This window comes from Erinaceus europaeus, chromosome 1, assembly GCF_950295315.1.
Source record: "Erinaceus europaeus chromosome 1, mEriEur2.1, whole genome shotgun sequence".
Lineage (NCBI taxonomy): Eukaryota > Metazoa > Chordata > Mammalia > Eulipotyphla > Erinaceidae > Erinaceus > Erinaceus europaeus.
In genome coordinates, this window is record NC_080162.1 from 206,432,041 (window position 1) to 206,447,388 (window position 15,348).

Below are 15,348 nucleotides of genomic sequence, written 5' to 3' on the forward strand. Positions count from 1 at the left end.
TTGCTTCACGGCGGGTAACAGAGACGCGGAGACAACGGCTGTGCAGGGAAGCTGTATTTCTTTATTCAGGAACAACGATTCACAAACTAAGACCAACTAATCACCAAACAGAACTCGGCTGTCTCTTTGCGGCGGTGCAAGCACTCTTTCTTTTACTCTGGAACTCAGGAACCCAGGAACTCTGTCTCTCTGGCACTCTCTCTTACTCTCAAACTCAGGAACCCTCTTTTGTCTCGAACTCCGGAACTCTGGAACTCTCGTACTGGGGAACCCTCTGAAACTCTTCCACTGTGGAACTCTCTCTTACTCTGTAACCCTGAAACTCTCCAACTCTGGAACTCAGGAACTCTCTGACTCAGGAACCCTCTCTCGGGGTTCCTTGGGGCGGGGCCAAGCAGGCCCGCGAAATTAATAGGACTGATCCAATTCTCTTGGCGGGGGAGGGCTAGAACAAACCAATGTAAAGCATACGACAATTATTCCCCCTTTTCTTTTTAACTAAATGACTACAGTATCAAGGGTGTGGGGTGAACAGAAACATATATAACAAAAACCAGCATGTTGCCAAGGGAAGGCCTGAGGGGGCCATATCTGAAAAAAAAAAAAATTTCTTGCCTCTGGGGGGCTACTCGCCTCAACGGGCAATTGCATGGGGGCGGGGAACGGCCTAGAGTCCCACAGGCAGCTGGCTGCAACTTACTTACTATGAAACAAAACTTGTTATTAGCATATCTACTGCACGATCCAACGTTTCTAATAGAGAAGGAATTTGAGACTTTTACATATCAACAACGTCTTTTAACCTTTAGTTACACCCATTGAAGATGGAGACACACCCTAGGTGTGGGCCAGAGAGGAAACCTCAGGCATGAGAATAATTAGCATAGCCATTGTGCGATCTACCATTTCTATAGAGAAGGTAGTGTTTTACATATCAACAAGTCTATTTAACCTTTTGTTTAGACCAACTTAGTTAAAATATATTGATTGTTAACTAATTTTTACCTTAGACTTTAAATGTAAGTTAATTTTTATCTTTATGAGAATTACGTTGAAAACCTTTTTTATTTAACTTTGACTAGTAAGAATTTAGCCTTAAAGCTACTGTTTACCAAACTTTAAACATACACATAAACATGGTCATTAATACACAAGGAGAGAAACCTTTGTTACGAAGACATGTCATTTTAAACACGAATTTAAATCTGTACTGTCTTAGTTGTTGGGGGGTGGGGGGTTTCACCATCCGGAGGTGGCTTCCCGTGCAGCTTCACTTTTAGGAATTGCAGGTTGCAATCTCTGCACAAATCTCTGCGTACTCCAGCTTGTCTGCCTTCAGACCGGACTGGCGGCTGGAGATCTCGTGTGCCCAGTTTCGGCAGGGAGCCCGGGGATTTATTTATCTGGGCCTTTTATCATAATGTTGTTGTGCTATTCAGTTAATTAAACAAAGACACCTGCATACACACACACACACACACACACACACACACACACACACAGGAAATCAAAGACTACAGATGGTTTGGGAAGACAGCATACTGGTTATGCAAAAGATTTCAATGCCTGACGCTCTAAAGTTGCCAAGTCAACCCCCAGCACCACCATAAACTGGAGCTGAGCATGGGTCCAGTCTTTCTCTCTTGCTGATAAATACATACTAACAAAAAAACCTAAAGACAGGTGATCATGCATTACACTTTCCCAGATAAGGCAACCATTTGTGGTGGTAGTCAAATACTCCCTTGCTCCTTCTTCTTTGGAGAAGCTCATGTATGTTTACTAAAATAAATGCTAGCTTTTGAAATACCCCCAGTCCATCTCTTAACAATTACATGTTTCCTCACTGCCACATTTCATTTCTGGCTTCTACCTGCAGACCATAGTTCTGACACAGGCAAGTGACACAGGTTTTGCTATGTTGAGCAGCCTATTTGACCTCTAGGGCTCCATTAAGCTGGCTGAACATAGCTGTTAAAACTTTTCAAAATGCTAGATAAATTGATAGCCATACACTATTTAAACACCTTTACAACACTGCCTTTCAGGGCTGATAGAGAGCATAATGGTCATGCAAAAAGACTTCCCTCCCTGAGGCTTCCAAGTCCCAGATTCAATCTCCTTGGCCATGCTGTTTCTCTGGTGGCCAGATAAAGACAACACAGTAAATACTTTAAAAAATATACACAAAGACAACTCATTTGTTCTTCATGAGTAATTTCAGTGGTTGACAAATGGGGCGGAATTATTTTATAAGCACTTAGAAAGAGGCTCAGCCACACAGCTAGGCAGTGTCTATTGCAGTTGAATTAAATTTCTCTTTCTTTCCTTCTTGCTTTGTATCTTTCATCTTTTCTTTCTTTCTCTCTCTCTCTTTCTTTCTTTCTTTCTTTCTTTCTTTCTTTCTTTCTTTCTTTCTTTCTGTCTTCCTTTCATTCATTCTTTCTCTCTTTCTCTTTCTTTCTTTCTTTCTTTCTTTCCTTCATTCTTTATTTCCTATTAGTTATTTAATAATGGTTAACAAGATTTTAAGATAATAGGGATGGAATTCCACACAGTTCCCACCCTCTCCCTATTCTTTACCCCCCTGGGAGCATGAACCAAAATTCTTTATGGGGAGCAGAAGGTGGGAGTTCTGGCTTCTGTAATTGCTTCTCTACTGGACATGGGTGTTGGCAGTTGGATCCACACCCCCAGACTGTTTCTATTTTCCCTAGTGGGGCAGGGCTCTGGGGAGGTGGGGTTCCAGGACACACTGGTGAGGTCCTCTGCCCAGGGAAGCCATCAGGATGGTGTCATGGTAGCATCTGGAACTTAGTAGGAGTATTGGAGCTGGAAGCTTGACATCCCAGGCTTGGCATCTCTGGACACAGTCCAAAGTGAAACCTATCTAGGTGATTTTTTTGAGGTCAGCAGATTAAGTATCACATGGTAGGGCCTCAAGGAAGCATGAAGAAAAACAAGCAAAGCCTCAGAGGTTCCAGGACTTGGAGAAACACTGATTTTATAGACAATTAGATAATTATGATTATAACTGAGTTATTTGGGAGCTTGGTTTACTGTGAAAATACCATGATTATGATTCACTGTACCATCTAAAACCTCACCATGATTTATTTACAAATAACTATATCTTAGAAAGAACAGGGTGAGTTGCTAGATAGTGACAGGGAAAAAGGAGAGAGAAAAAGAGACCCCACAGGACCATAACTTCCTTCTAACTTCCTTCAATCCAGAGGGGAAGGGTAGTTTCACAGGTGGTTATGCACATGGCGAGGCATTTCACTATCCCAATTGGCTCTGTTAGTGGCTCTGGATCAGTGGCTTTCTTGATTCCACTTGTTGGTTTCCTAATAGACATTCAAAGTGAGTCTTAGACATCATTTGAAAATAACCATTGTGTTCTTTTCATATAATTAGTATTTGTCTAATGTTGTCTTGAACTGTGTACTATAGTGGACAGAAAACAGATTTTTAAAAATGCCGAGGTATGAAAACATAGCTCACTTGGGTAGTGTGTTGCTTTTTAGTATTTACCAACCAAGTTCAAGTCTGGTTCAGTCTGTATTGATGGAAGCTCTGGTGCTGTGGTCTCTTTCATATCTCTCTCTCTCTCTCTCTCTCTCTCTTTCTTTCTATGCTTCTATACCATCTCCATCTCTATAAGTTGCCTAGAAATACTGGAGTTGTTGTATTCACCAAAGTAAAAGTAAAAGACACTGGGGTGAGTGAGGTGGAAGGTTCAGGTCCCAGATGTTCATGATGACAGAGGACCTAGTGGGGGTTGTATTGTTGTGTGGAAAACTAGGAAATACTAAGCATGTAAATCTATTGTGTTTACTGTTGACTATAAAACAGTAATCCCTCAATAAAGAAATTAAAACAATTAGAAGTAGATGAATGAAATAGTGGGGGTTGTATTGTTAAATAGGAATCTGGGGAATGTTATGCATGTAAAAAAAAAAAAAGAAGTAAAAACGCAAAGCAGAAATTGACTGAGTTTGGAGCATGGCAACAAAGTAAGAAAGCAGAAGTACACTAGAGTTTGCAGTGAGTACCTCCCTAATACTTCCTCTCCACTTTTCCAAGCTTTGGGTCCATGATTGCTCAACAATTTGTTTGGCTTTGTATGTTAACTCTCTTTTCAGTCACCAGGTTCCAGGTTTCATCAAGATGCCGGCCAGACTTCCCTGGATTGAAGACCCCACCAATGTGTCCTGGAGCTCAGCTTCCCCAGAGACCCACCCTACTAGGGAAAGAGAGAGTCAGACTGGGAGTATGGACCGACCAGTCAACGCCCATGTTCAGCGGGGAAGCAATTACAGAAGCCAGACCTTCTACCTTCTGCAACCCACAATGACCCTGTGTCCATGCTCCCAGAGGGATAGAGATTGGGAAAGCTATGGGGGGAGGGGGTGGGATATGGAGATTGGGTGGTGGGAATTGTGTGGAGTTGTACCCCTCCTACCCTATGGTTTTGTTAATTAATCCTTTCTTAAATAAAAAAAAATAAAAAAAATAAAAAAAATAAAAAAAATAAAAAAAAAAGAAGTAGAGCAGATGAAAATAGGGATCTTAGTGCGGAAAGAACACAGGAAGTCCATTTTAGGTATGTTCTTAGAGGCCCATGACGATGGTAGTTTTTTTCCTTGAGTTTGATAGGTAACGTGGAGTTGGACAAAAATATTGTCTGAGAAGATGGTGTCAGAACGGAGAAAAGGGTGAGAAGGTTGGCTTTAGGCAGAGAGTATTCTTGAAAAAAAAATCAGGCTGAGGAGGACTTAGAGGATGTTGAATTGTTATGTGGAAAACTAGGACATGTTATGCATGTATAAATTACTGTATTTTACTATCAATTATAAACCATCAATGCCCCAATAAAGAAATTAAAAGAAAAATCTATGAATAAAATAAATTGTTTACCTCAAAAAATGCCTAGATAGGAATTAAGTAGAAGCAGGTATAAATAAACACAAGGACTGGGTGTGAGAGAGGCAATGGTATACTCCTTTTTTTTTTTTTGTAGATTCAGATTTATTTATTTATTTATTTATTTATTTTAAAAAGGAAACATTAACAAAACCATAGGATAGGAAGGGTACAACTCCACACAGCTCCCACCACCAAATCTCTGTATCCCACCCCCTCCCCTGATAGCTTTCCTATTCTCTATCCCTCTGGGAGCATGGACCCAGGGTCATTGTGGGTTGCAGAAGGTAGAAGGTCTGGCTTCTGTAATTGCTTCTCCACTAAACATGGGTGTTGACTGGTCGATCTATACTTCCAGTCTGCCTCTCTCTTTCCCTAGTAGAGTGGGGATCTGGGGAAGCGGAGCTCCAGGACACATTGGTGGGGTTTTCAGTCCAGGGAAGTCTGGTCAGCATCCTGCTGGCATCTAAGTCTGTGTTTTAAAAAGTTCGAGACATACAATCAATTTTCCCCTCTCATATTAATTGAATAGTGATTTATATGAGTTCAATTTAATAAGAGTTTACATAGACACCATTCCCACCACAAAAGACAGTGTCCCCTCTCCTTAAACTGTCAATCTTTGAAGCTCATAGAACTATAATACAGATAATTCAGTTTTATAAATTTAATAGGAGCATTTAACATTTTATTAGTAGTTTAATACTGTTTTTACAGAATTACAAGATAATAGGGGTATAATTTCATATATTTTCCACCACCAGAGTTCTGTGCCCCCATTCCCTTCACTGAAAACTGCAATGGTTCTTCCAAGGTCACAGATTTGGGTTGACTATTACTTCTATAAATTTATGTCTATCTACCACCTGTCTATAGTTTTGCCCATTTTTCTTTTTCTATTTTAATTTGTATTTATTTATTTATTTATTGAATAGATATATAGACACTAAGTGAGGAGAAGGAGATAGAGAGAGAGACAGACAGGGAGACACTTGCAGAATTTGTTTCACTGCTTCTGAAGCTTTCCCTCTGTAGCTGGTAAATGGGCCCTCAAATTTGGAGTTTTGTCCATAGTAATCTGTGTACTTAACAGGATATGCCAGCAGCTAGCCGTATTCCCTCCCCCTTTTATTTTATTTATTATCATTTTTATTTATTTATTTATTTATTTATTTATTTTTATTCCCTTTTGTTACCCTTGTTGTTTTATTGTTGTAGTTATTATTGTTGTTGTCGTTGTTGGATAGGACAGAGAGAAATGGAGAGAGGAGGGGAAGACAGAGAGGAGGAGAGAAAGACAGACACTTGCAGACCTGCCTCACCGCCTGTGAAGCGACTCCCCAGCAGGTGGGGAGCCGGGGTTCGAACCGGGATCCTTATGCCGGTCCTTGCGCTTTGCACCACCTGCGCTTACCCCGCTGTGCTACAGCCCGACTCCCTCCCTCCCCCCCTTTTAAAATAGGGTTCTGCCATCTCTTCTTTTCTAAGTCATACCTACTACTTCCAAATGCCTTTCCTTTTCTTCTTCTCCCTCAAGGTCCTGTTGGAACTGGGTTTCAGAGCTTTCTAGTCACATTCTTCCAACATTTATCCACCTCTGGGAGTATGGACCAAAATTTGTTTTGGGGTGCAGAAGGTGGGAGTTGTGGTTTCTATAATTTCCTCTCGGTTGGTCATGGGCATTGGCAGGTGGATTCATACACCCAGTGTGTTTCTATCTTTCCCTAGTGAAGAAGAAAGGAGTTTCCAGGGCACATTGATGAGGTTGTCTGCCTAGGGAAGTCAGGAGAGAATTATAGTAGCATCTGAAACTTGGTGGCTGACATATGGTAAGATACAAAGCAGGCCAAAATGTGTAATAAATAGGAACCAAAAAGTAGGAATAGAGCAGATGGGAATAAGGGTCTTAGGATGGAAAGAAGCCAGGAAGTCTATTTTATGTGTTTTCCTAGGAGCCCATCATTTTAATAATTATTGCTTGAGCTTGACAGCTAACATGGAGGTGGGTTCAAAGTATCTGTGCTCTGTATCAGATAATTACCTTTTTTGTTGTTGGAACTGTGCTATGAAATCACAAAGTGAAATATTAGTGCTATGTTACTCAGCACCATCAGAGTAAACACCATTAACCTATAGATTTACGGAATCCCTCATTGCTTTCTTGCTTCTCATATGTGCTGATTACATCATTGTTTTACTTGTGGTTGATGCTATTATTAATTTTACTTATAACACTAATAAATATTGTTAGAAGTACTTGGCCGCTACTACTCACCAGTCAAATAATTGTGGTCTAGTTGAATCAACTCTCTGAGTCTGTTACTTCCTCTAAGAAAGGGAAAATAAACAATCCAGTTCATGCATTTCTTGTCCAATCTTGTCAGCAATGTTGTTTCAAGGGGAATTAGCACAGCTTGTGGCCTGCAGTAGCTCTTAATAAATAATTTTTATGAATATATCGCTGTTATAAATATGTCTTTATCAGTCTCATTCAGTGATGTCAATTACGTTTTATGGTTTCTTCTCTGCAAGGGATCAAGCTGTGAAATCCTTTTGCAGGAAGTCAAGATGATGTCCAAGTACTCACTTCCCAAATAGATGTATTGGCACCATGCCTGGATATTCAACCTGGATTGGATGTCAGTGGAAGATCACTCTGGAGCATCTGTCTCTATAATTTTGAAACAGAGCCAGAGTATTTTTCTCTACCAAGATTTTGGTACTAAAAGAGATGCCCCCTAGAGACTCTTAAATGTCATAAAGATACTTAATTGAATCTCAGTCTAGGTAATCAACTGAAACCTGAGGTTGGAATAAAGTCGATTCAAACTTTTAAAACTCTTTGTGTGGGACAAAACCAAGTTCTTAAACATTTTAAGGAGTGCTAGTCAGCTACTTAAAGCAACTGTGACACCCTGACAGTTAGTCTCAGCAGAGAGTTGTGAAAACACATCCTAATAGATTCTTGCATTCGGTTAGCACATGTGAACCACAGTCTCACATCCCATTGCACTTCTATTTGACTTCACATGAAACTACACACCATCTCTCCCACTGAATTACAAGACCACAGAAGCAAGACTATGGATCCAACATCAAGATAACTCTTCACAATGTGACTGAGCTTAAGAACAGAAATACTTTATCTGTCTTCTTCCACCATCATTTTCCTTAGTGTTCTACCAACTATATATTTTATTGTCATGCTCTCTGCTGTTTATAAATGATGAAAATCAAGCTCAATAATGCTAGGTGACTTTCCAGAAAACACCATCTGAGAAAGAGGCAGGAGGCTGAGTGGTGGTACACCTGGTTGAGCATACCTTGCAATGTCCAGGAAACTGAGTTCAACCCACCAAGTCCCCACCTGCAGGGGGAGAGCTTCATGAGTGGTGAAGTCGTGCTGTAGGTATCTCTCTCTCTCCCTTCTCTATCTTTTTCTCTCCTCTCAATTTCTAGCTGTCTCTGTCCAATAGATAAGTATAATAAAAAATTAATGGAAGGGCTAACTTGTGACCAAGATCTATCTGATTGTATTTGTTTAACTACTTTTCATTCTAGTTATTACTTACTTACTTTATTTATTCAATCACCCGAGTCATTTCACAGCTCCTAGAGGGGCATAATCTTCCCATTCTCCACATCCTTCTCCTTCTTCTTTTTCTCCTTCTCATCCTTTTTTTACTTTTTATTTTGGAAGGAATGATGCAGAGAGAGAGAGAGAGACAGAGAGAGAAAAAGGGAGGAAGAGAGAGGAAGAGATACTACAGTAACAGAGTACTCCATGTTTTGTGGCATTCCCATGCGGTATCATGTCTCAAACTTCAACCACTTATGACAAGGCACTCATTTTATCAAGAAAGCAATCCCTCACCCTGTCGGGTTTTAAAGCCACTGCTTACTCTACAACATTATGATGGTGTTCAGTTCAGCATACCTGCTCCCAAGGCCCTACCCTGTCTTCAGCCCTTTCTTCTGAGTAACATCTTATTCCTCATCAAGTTTATGAGATAGTAGGAGTGGCTATTTCATTTCAGGGCCTTACTTATTTTATTGTTTTCCTACTATACCATGAAGCTAAGCTCTGTACACCACCAGATTCTGGATATGAAGCCAAATTGACCAGTGGAAACATTTTTAAAAAGTGAATGAAAATTTCTGACTCAAAACTTATCAATTTCTCTGATAAACTACTATGAGATGATAATCCTACCCCACAGCAAGATTCGGGTTGTGATGAGGGAACCATTATCAGTCAGGCAGCACCTGCTTTAGACTGGATAGACTTCCACCTAGACAGGCATAACTCTGCCATTGGTGGACAACTTACTTCTACTTCCCAGATTCCAATTCAGTCATGTGGAAATTAAAAGAATGGGACCATAAGATCTTTGACATTTTCTTTCAAACTAAAATGACTTGACTATTGATATGTCTCTAATTTTAATGATTTTCTAGACTCGTTTCTGTGTTGCTGTATGTTCTGTTTCTGTTATGTAGAAATTTTATAGAAGACTAAAAGAAATATAATAGACTATTTAGAGTACTAGTCCTTGATGTGGGGGTAGAAATACAACTTACAACTTAGAGGAGCACAGGTAAGGGCATCCTGACTCTAGTTCTAACTCTGCCGTTGTATTTTTGAATGTCCAAAGATAAGATGTTCTTTCTCAGTTTTACTTCAGCATTTCCTCACTCAAAACATGGACTGTGATGATCTTTAGGCCTCTGTGAGTCTTGTGATGCTATTGTATAGTTAAAGCAAAAAGATTAAATGATTAATTAATTCAAGGAACAAGCCCACAGTGGTGAAAAATTATCTCCCACAATCACTGAGCTGCCTCTAGTGAGGATACAGATGCTGAGTGATTTATTCAGTCACCTCTTGTAGAATGTTTGCTTGAACTCTTTGGGAGCTGAGCCAACCCTTCAGTACTCTTCATTCAATGACTTGTCAGTCCTACTTCTTCTTCTTCTTCTTCTTCTTCTTCTTCTTCTTCTTCTTCTTCTTCTTCTTCTTCTTCTTCTTCTTCTTCTTCTTCTTTTTGTTCTTCTTTTAATAGTAACATTGCACCCTCAATGAAGTGCTAAGGCATTTTTTCCTTGCAAGATGAAAAGAGATGTTCACGGAACTGGAACTGGCAAAGCTCTGGGCTGCAGACATCCTTCCAAATCTTTTATTTGAGAAGCCAAGTGATTCATTCAGGAAATGTCTGAGAGACCCAAAGAAAGGAAATTAGGAAGATTATCTCTTCTAAATCTCTTTTAGTTTCACCCGTTCTCTTGAGCTTTGTATTTGAAAAGCTCTAAAAAGTTTATTGTCCAGTTCTGTTGGAGTAGGGGGTATAAAACTGAAGTCCAGTTAATGCAGGGAATAGAAGCACACCTTCACTGGGCTGATATGAAAGATGACACGCTGTTCAAAGATACAGTAGTTTATAGAAGAAGAGTTCAGCCCTTTCCCTTTAAGATCACATCACTGTGCTGACTTATGCCCAGTTGCTTCCTGTTGCATTGTGTCTCAGGGCCAAAAAGCTCAGCTTAAAAGAGCTTAGATGACTTCACTTCCCTTGCTGCTTCTCTTGTTGCTGACTTCTCATCTTACTGTCACCAAGTCTATACATTTTTTTCAGTAGGCCTTTGTTGAATATCTACAAGGCAATATGGTGTGATGGAAATGGCACTGATTTGGGTGAAGAGCAGATAAGGTTAACATTCTAGACCCAGATTTGATATATTTTCATTTTCTCTGTATTTCAATCTCTTCATCAGTAATATTTTATTAATTTGCTCATTATTTGTCAACAAAGTGGTAATATCACTAGTCTACCAGAAAATTTCAAAGAAAGAGCCCCTGTATTTTTATTTTTCTGTCCCTAGTCTTTAAAACATGCCTTTCTTACAGAAGTAATTCACTGTAAATTTGCAGAGATAGTTAAACTTGAATCTTCCTATTCTGCTACAATGTAGGCAGCTGAGAGCTTATAAAAGACACTGGTAGTGTGATGGAGGGAAGCCCTCCGCCTGTCTCTCTCTCTCTCTCTCTCTCTCTCTCTCTCTCTCACACACACACACACACACACACACAATCTATACTTACTAACAATTAACTTACTTTGATATTATATGTGTAACAATATTGAAGTTAGACCTGACAAGATCGATTCACCTGGAAGGCTTTCTGTTTTGACATTTGCATGACCCAGTTTCTAGCAACACCGCTACTGCACTGTGGGAAGTTTTATTATTGTGGTATCTTTATCTCATCTCTTTGTATCTGAAAAATATGGTTGCAGAATACTGAAGCCCAGTACATATGTAGATATATGCATATATCCTCTTTAATGAGTCTGCCTGGACTTCAAACTGTCTAAAAACAAGTCCATGCAGGACCAAAAGGCTTGTGATTGTGGAAATTTAGAAAACAGATACATCAAAGTAGGCTATGAAAATTAACCAGGTGACTTTTTATTAATACATGCTACTACATATTTGAATGTATGAGAAAATATACATATAGAAATCTTAAAAAAAATAAATCACAGTTCAATAACTAATAAATATAAAAAGTACGTAAGAATAATAATGTTGTAAGGTTATAATAGATTAAACATTAAATACTCAGCTTGTAACATACCTGTAGGAAGAATGGTCTGAAAAACAGTTCCCATAATTAAAAACACAAACAACACTATGAATATCATCACCCTAGAGTATAAGGGATACAGTAAATCTCATTTGCTCTTAGGAGATCTTTCCAAATTCTGACTTAGAAGAACAAGCATTTTTTTTCTACTTTTATAATGTATAAATCCGTGGTTGAATGAGTAATCTTAAAGAAAATGGGGAAAATCTGAGAGATTGGTTGAGAGATGTCTTGGCCATTTTGGATCACTATAGCAAAGCATCATAAACTAGGTCCTTTTAACCAATCAACCAGCCAACACCCATAGACATAGTTTCCACAGTTGTGGGATTTTGGAAATCTGAGATCAGGTATCCTGCAGATTCATGTTTGATGAGGGTCTACCTGGCGTCTAGACAGATTTACAAGCCACCTTCTGCCACACAGAAGTGGAAGTAAGAGAGTGTACACTTTAATCTCTTCTTTCATTTCTCAGGGGTAAAATCCCCCCCATTTTCTTTTTCTATCATGACTTCATCTAAATTTGATTACTTCAAAAGTCCATTTTCCAAATCCCATTGTAGAGTAAGGCTCCAGCATATAAAAATTATAGGAACACAGACAAGAAACAGTTTCTAATAGCAAAAACAGGGAGAATATGATTAGAAATATGTAAATTCCTTTGTGGCACTCTGTGATCATCTAATATCTTTTACTTATTTATTTATTTTCCCTTTTGTTGCCTTTGTTGTTGTTTTTTTGCTGTTATTATTATTGTTATTATTATTGTCTTTGTTGTTGGATAGGACAGAGAGAAATGGAGAGAGGAGGGGAAGACAGAGAGGGTAAAAGAAAGATAGACACCGGCAGACCTGCTTCACCACCTATGAAGTCATTGAATATCTTAAAATAGTATAGAGTTATGATATTGATTGATACTGTTGTCACTTCCTCTTTGGATTGTGTGATACCAGGGAATACACAGGAATGCTACACAAGGGAATTCAGAGCTCACTGGAAATGTTCCAAGGGACTATGGGCTGGATGGAAACTAAATGAAGGCTGGGATATTTTTCTGAATCAATGGGAAAGCTTCAGAAATTTTGAAGACCAAATTAATGAAGCCACAAAAGCAGGCTTTGTGGAAATACAGCAGAAAGAAATCTCAGAGAAGATTACTCTTACTCATAGTAAGAGCTGAAAAATAGATATTTAAGATGTTAGATCTGATGGTTCCAACAGACTCTAAAAAAATGTTATCGATATGAAGGGAAACATGATGGCTGTTAGAGTCAGGGAAGTTACAGACAGTTAAAATAAGACAGTCTGATGGATCATCAACATTGAAGACAACATTCTGATAATCACAGAAGGTATGAAAATGCTAGACAAAAGCTCTGTTGATTTATAGAGAACTGTCAAGCAAGTAGTAGATATTCACAAGGGAGTAGAGTTGAGGTGAAGCCAACAAGAATGCCAAGAAGCCAGTTCAAATTATTGGCTTCCTACTCAGAATCATTGCAAGTCAATATAAATATGTCTCTGTTAGGAAACCTTTCAAGATGTGCTTGGCATAGTTTGAATTTGAATAATGATATTTTCTCCTGGTAGGACTCCACACCTTCTGAAATACATGGATTGCAAAGAGGGTATTATTTAACATTTTTCCCTTTAGTTTTTAAAATCCAAGATAGTTAAAGTTGTTTCAGATTCCTTGCATTTGAAATTAGTTGATGTTCAATAAATGCTTGTAATTGGTTGAAGAAATAAGGATATCAAAAAGCATATCACGAATGACTTATCACTAAATGTTCAAAAGCACTAAGGACTCTCTTAGACTTTTGTCTGTCTTATTTAACATTAAATATACTCGGGCATCATTAGTAATTCTGCGTACATGTTTACTTTACTAAAGAGAACATTGATTTGTATTTCTATTTGTGAAGATTTCTTTATTTATTGCATATTTGGGGTCTCACACATGTGTGATGTCACTGCTCCAGGGCCCACTTTCATATGCATATACAGTGACAGAGAAAATGAAAGAGGGAGAGAGTAAGAGAGAGAGAGGAGGACTGTGAGAGCCACAACGGCACCAGTCATGTGGCATTGAGCTTGATTGTGGGCCCCATGCTTTGTGAAGCAACACACCCTATCCAGTGATCTATTTCTCTGGCCTCATAAAATGAATTTATGTATTCATTTATATGAGGGGTAGAGGGGAAAAGTCAGTACTGATCAGCTGGAACATGATGGCACCAGCACTGGAACCTGGGGTCCCTCAGGTCTCAGGCATGTAAACTTAGTTATCAATGTCTAGCTATCCTCCAGCCTAAAATCATTGCTTTGAAAGTGCCAAAGCCTTCCTCTCCACTATTCCAACCTTTGGCCCATGATTCTTCAACAATTTGTTTGGCTTCGTATGTTAACTCTCTTTTCAGCCACCAGGTTCCAGATGCCATCAGGATGCCGGCCAGGCTTCCCTGGACTGAAGACCCCACCAATGTGTCCTGGAGCTCAGCTTCCCCAGAGACCCACCCTGCTAGGGAAAGAGAGAGACAGACTGGGAGTGTGGACCAACCAGTCAACGCCCATGTTCAGCAGGGAAGCAATTACAGAAGCCAGACCTTCCACCTTCTGCATCCCACAATGACCCTGGATCCGTGCTCCCAGAGGGATAGAGAATGGGAAAGCTATTGGGGAGGGGATGAGATATGGAGATTGGGTGGCAGGAACTGTGTGGAGTTGTACCCCCCATCCTATGATTTTGTTAATGTCTCCTTTCTTAAATAATAAATACATTTTTTTAAAAAAGAAAGTGCCAAAGCCTAACCATCAGGGAATAGCAGGACTATTGCTTTGAAGAAAAGATACTGGTGAGTTATGAGGAAATTGATATACATATACACAAGCATATATTGCATTTTGTGTCAGTTTCTAAGAGAGAAATAAACGTAGTTTTTGAATCTATGCTGAAGTGTCTGATATATTGATCTTTGAGTGAAAAATAATTGTACTTGTTAATAAAGGATTTCTTACCATTTATTTAATCTACTACATATTAGGAGAGACAGAGACAGAGAGATAGATAAAAGATAGAAATAGATGGGGCAGGAGAGAGAGAGATTTTCACAAGAAGCAGAGAAAGGCATTCAACCCAAACCAGAATACTATTCCAGTACATGTGATGGTAGGGATGAACCAGGAACCTCAGGCATAAAAATCTGATATTCTCCTAGTTGTGCACTTTCCCTAGCCACTTCACAGGGATTAAGCTACTCTTTAAGCATTTTCTCCATTAATGACTATACAAATTAACCTTGAGGGAGTCAGGCGGTAGCACAGCGGCTTAAGTGCATGTGGTGCAAAGCACAAGGACCAGAGAAGGATCCCCGTTCAAGCCCCCAGCTCCTCACCTGCAGGGGAGTCGCTTCACAGGCAGTGAAGCAGGTCTGCAGGTGTCTGTCTTTCTCTCCCTCTCTCTGTCTTCCCCTCCTCTCCCCATTTCTCTCTATCCTATCTAACAATGACATAAATCATAACAACAATAAAAAACAACAAGGGCAATACAAGGGAAAATAAATAAATATAAAAAATTTAAAGAAATAACCTTGAGGAGTTTTGAGGAATATTTCCTGAGTAGAGACAGACAGATTGCCTTATCAAGATGTTACAAGAGCACATCCTGGCCTTACCCGGCTCATAACTCCTGTGTAGTAGCACACAGGCGCTGTATCTGCTTTGGATGCAGCCTTATGCTCTTTGCTGAAACCATTGATTCACTAATCCGGAAT